At 41.4% G+C, this 5,183-nt stretch overlaps 1 pseudogene; it reads right to left on the bottom strand.

Annotated features, from left to right (window-relative positions):
* Nucleotides 1-1,411: 1,411 nt before the first annotated feature.
* Nucleotides 1,412-5,050, bottom strand: LOC145550378 (uncharacterized; annotated as a pseudogene).
* Nucleotides 5,051-5,183: the final 133 nt, after the last annotated feature.

The raw sequence follows: 5,183 nt of genomic DNA, 5'->3' as shown, positions 1-5,183 counted from the left end.
ATCCTTCCTCTCTGCCTGTTTAAGAATGTAAGTTTTTTTGAAGGCCTGCAGTTTTTTGGTCCTAAATGTTGGAGATTTTACATATCTGTCTTTTCCATATAAACTTTGTTTTATTTTTGTTTCTACATGCTGTCCCTGCTGTGCTTTAACCCTGTTCCTAATCTTTCTTCTCTTGGCTTTTGGTGCTTTTGACACATTTGGAATGGTTGGAGCTGTCTCCTCTAATATGTCTGCAATTTCCCTAAGCCACGGAGGCATTTCCTTTTCTTCAGAGGTGCTCTCTGGATTCAAAGTAGTTGGACTTACTTCTGTGGCTACAGGTGAAATGTTCTGAGGACTGTTGTCATTGTCCCTGACAAAACCTACTGGCACAAACTCATAGGTGGCATTGGGGCCGCGGTTTCGAAAGAGTTTCAGTAGATGGTTGACCATGTCAGACAGATTGTAGAAAGTCATCATTACTGCAGTTCCACTGGGGTGCGGCAGGCCTGCTGAATTTCTTGAGTGGGAATCAAAAACACCAAACCGACCGCTTCTGTCCCTGAAAACTGCAATGCACTCTGGAGTCACCAAAAGAAAAGCATGGGTGACATTTTCTGACAGACATTCCAGTTGCAGGGCAAGAGGCAAACCCAATTGTCGATATCCTTGTGGGCCCCCGCTCTGAGTAAAAACATGACCTACTCTCAAACCAGTGGTGTGTACTGCATAGATTTCCCATCTGTCAGTACATGGTCAGGCATCTCTTCAAAAGTCAAGTGATCATCACGAAATGTTCTGTCACTGATTAGTTGCTGTTTAACGCCGGTATAAAGTTCATCTCCTTTTTCAATCACTCTGTCAAGCAACACTGTGTCAAACTGCAACCCCTCATTGTGGTAAGCTAAAAATGTGAGTGCCATGCATGTACACTGGTGATTACGGGAAAATGCAGCATACCTCCTGTCGGCCTGGGAATGTGAAGCACTTACCAACAGGACAGGTGGACTGCGGATCCCGGGTTCCATCGCAGAAGCCTGTAACATTAAAAAAATATATATATTTCAGTATTTATACAAATATTCAACTAATGACTACCTACCACCACCAATTAGGCCTGTTGTAAACAAGTTTTTTGCAGTTTAGAAATCAATTATTCTGATGAACAAAAGAATAATTGAAATAAAAATGTTAATAAAGTAAACTTATTGGTAAATAGCGTCATTACAGCAGTTTCGTATCGGATTACAAAATAAATGCATATGTTCATATTTGTACATCTCAAATGAACTTTTCTGTACTTTAGAAGTTAATATGTAACATTGCCTGAGTTTTTTTAGCCAATCTGAAAAGCAAAACCCCAATTTTTTTTAAATATTAGATTCAATAAAAATTAAAATGGCACAAAAAATGAAGCATCACACCCACAAAGTCAAAAACTTAAAAGTATAATTTTTTTTAGATCCATAAACTCACTATTCACAACCATTTGTAGCTTTTTTGCTCATGTGAGTGACAGGATCTTTATCACCGTTGTCATACACAGAACCACGTAGGCCAACTTTTTGCACGTTGCAATGCTCCACCCATTTGTTGTGACTGAGATGGTAGGAAGGAGTTACCTGGCAGCTCCCATCCCGGACATGGTCCTCTGGTGGCACGGGAGAGGACTCGGCAGGGGCCTCGACGTCCATCGGGGGGACCGGTCTCGGTGCCTCGCGACGAGCTGGGCTGGTGGTCTCTCTCGGCGCTCCCTCCATCTATAAATCAACAGAAGCCATCAACTTGATGCAAAGTGAACATACATCTTAAAATCTATTATACGTTTTCTGAAATGGTGTCACACCTGCTGCTCCACCGGACTCAGCTTGGAGGGATCAGAAACTGGACGACGCCTCGGACTCGCCTTCTAATAAAAAATATATATATAATTTTTAAAACCAATTGTGGCACATCAAAATCACATGGTTATTTAAAAAAAATAGAATAAAATACCTTCTTCCCCTTCGGAGAACATGTAGGTAGCGGAGCGTCACGGCCAGACGCAGGAACGATCCGGTCCATCTCCTCCAGCAACGCTGGGCTGAACCACACAGGATTCGGGGGGATGGAAGAGTCCAACAGGTCTCCCTATAAAATAAAATAAATAGCTTAAAATAGATTCATTTGTACATTGAGGACACAACAAGTTTTGCTTTGAGGTGAAGAAAAGCGTACCTGATGGTCAACCATCCTCCCAGTGATGTGTGGACAGCCATCACCACCCTGGACCTCACGCGATGTCTGTAAACATTGAAAAATCATTTTCAGTGGCAGCAAACCCTCTGGATCCAGGGTATACATGTATAGTAATTTTAATAAACTTAAATTTTACCTTTGAACTTCCTCCACAGAAATCATATTATTGCTTTATGTGGTATTTTCTGCTACACAACTTTAAGGGTGCAATGTTACAAATTATTCTTTTCATTTGGAAACACAGTTATTTCACATACTCAAGTTACATAAATTTCAATTTGGACATTTTCTTATTTTTTATTGTGAGCTCATAAAGGTTTACTACCTCCTGGAGCTCACCACAACTGGATGCTGCTTGCTAGCTGCTTGGGGAGTGGCTCTTCTTCATCCCCTGGTGATCGACTCCTTACAGCTGCGCAGCGCCGCCATTCCTCAACTTGGATCTCTGAATAGCTGTATCTACACCTGTCTTGACCTCATCTTATCCTTTATGCCTCTGATTCTCTAGATTTCTAATACAAATGCCATCATCGTTATCATCATCTTCACAATCTTCACTGTACCTCAGACTCTTTTTGCAAGTTTCACTTTTTTGTCTTGCAGTTAAAAACAGACCACCCCTGTATGCTGCACATTTATTAGTCACATAATTCTTTATGTACAATAACCAACTCTGAGTGTCTAAGTTTTTTTCTTGACTCATTTATAGATTAATACATATTCATGTGCACTCTAGTTATTTCATTTATTCATTTTATATTTAATCAAATTATTTAAACTACTTAACAGTTATGTATACATTTCTATAAATTTTATATTGCTTATGGTTTCATTTCCATTTACTATTAACACCCTGGACAAACTACCTTTTCAGCTAATAAGCAATTTCCACTTGGACATCAATAAACTACATTTTATTTCATAAACCACTAAACTACATATTACAAAATGTGTTTGACAGACTTCTGTCACACCAATCAATATCACAATCTCGCCATTTTTGCTGTTACTCCGGTCGAACTTGTCAGTCGCTCTTTTCGTCGTTACTTGGACAAATTTACCCAGTTTCTTAAAATACGCCTAATTATTTTTTTGAAGATGTGAAATTTCACATAACAGAGGGACGTCATGTAGCACTTCATATTTTATGTTTGTAAGGCAGTTTCCTTTCACATTTTCAAAATGCCGGTTTTTAAGATTTACCTGATCTTCTGGAAAAAAATGGCTTAACTATTTTAGCATAATTCCAGTTTTCCAGTTTTTCTTCTCCTCAACACAATTTAAAAAATTAAACTAAAACAAAAACAGTTATGTAGTTTCTAATCAGCACTTTAAACAAAAGTTAAAATGAACACTGAGGGAGGCGGACTCTTGCTACTACCCCATCACAAAAGAGACATGTTAAAAAGACAAATATACACATTCATGGAGTTAAACATGCAAAAACATTGCTTAAATCAACCAAGTATGTATCCAGTACCTTCCGGCCACCAACCACAGTCCAGTCGAAGGGGTCCGAACGACGGGGAGCCGCCACCTCACCAACCACAACCAGCCGGGCAGGGACGTCTCACCGCAGGGGGGAAGCCGTCCCAGGAGGGGGAGGAGCCGACGTCACGGGAGCTGGAGATTTCGGTGCACTTAACTCAAGTTGCGAGCAGACCGCCGCCTGAAGCAACTGAGCAAGGACCTCCATCCCAGGATGGTCGCTCAGGTGAACTATAACAGTTAAAGACATTTATAAATACAGTACACCTAAATAATATTTAAAATTACAAAAAAATCTATTTAACTTACGCCATCCCTGCTCCACAAGTGCAGGCTGCTCAACGGGAAATGTTCAGTAACAGGCAGGTACCGAACATCTGGACAGGAAAAAAACAAAATGTCATTCTTAATGTCCGTCACACTAACAATTTGAGATAAAGTAGATACGAAAGGAAAATAAGTACATTTTTCATACATCTGAACCCTGAACACCATAAAATGTTAATTTGCTGAAGTTTAGTATAAACACAAATTGAATCCGTCACTTACTTCTCTGAGCAGCACACGGCGATACCCTGCCGCAACAGATGTTGTGCACTTTGGTCCACGACAAGTCGTGGAGGAAAGTCCACAACAACCACCTGTCAATTTCAATCAAATAAAAGGCCAAATTAACATACGACAAGTTTTCAGATGTTTGATCATGAATAAATGCAGTATACTTATACTTACATTAGCAGAGAGTTCGCAGACAGTACGCAACAACCTGGCAAAGTCCCGTCCGGCCTCCACGAAGGTCCTGCTGCGGTCAAGTTGTTGCTTGGGGCCAGAAGACAGATCACCTCGGGGGGCCGAGGCAGAGTGTATTCAGGACCTCAAGCCGCAACTCTTCCGCAGAGGCTCCAGGGGATGCAAGCAACCTAGGAGAAGTCGCCCTTTGGCATGGTAGAATACCCATCCACGATAGCACGCAGATGAGAATCACCAACCAAAAGAGCAAACTGAAGAAAAAAAGAAAGAAAAACCATTAAAGTTTGATGATTGATTCATCATCCAAACCAAGATTTGCATATGAAATTGGCAAAAAAAAGTACCTTCTTCTCCAGAGCCTCGGCAGTAGGCAGAACCAACTTGCAGCTCCGTCTGGTCACCCGGAAGCTGGCCACGTCTCCACCCGATGGCGACGCCCCGTCCCACGGCCGTTTAGAGACATGCAATTATCAAGATTAGACTTTCATGCCTCTGAAAATTTAACACAAAACAACACAAATTTTATACACATACGTGACCCAGAAGAGGTCGATGGCGCACGGGGATCCTCCTGGCGCACCACAGCAGGGGACATCTACATCTTACGGGCCGGTAATCGGAATTACAAATAGTCAGAATTGGATCACTTCAGGCTGCAGGGTGAACGCACCCAAAAACACCTGAAAGGCTTCAACTGCGAACCACCATCTTCGCGAAACGTAGCTACA

Source organism: Poecilia reticulata, unplaced genomic scaffold (assembly GCF_904066995.2).
Source record: "Poecilia reticulata unplaced genomic scaffold, P_reticulata-male-v2 Scaffold_38, whole genome shotgun sequence".
Lineage (NCBI taxonomy): Eukaryota > Metazoa > Chordata > Actinopteri > Cyprinodontiformes > Poeciliidae > Poecilia > Poecilia reticulata.
This window is presented reverse-complemented; position numbering and strand designations above follow the sequence as displayed.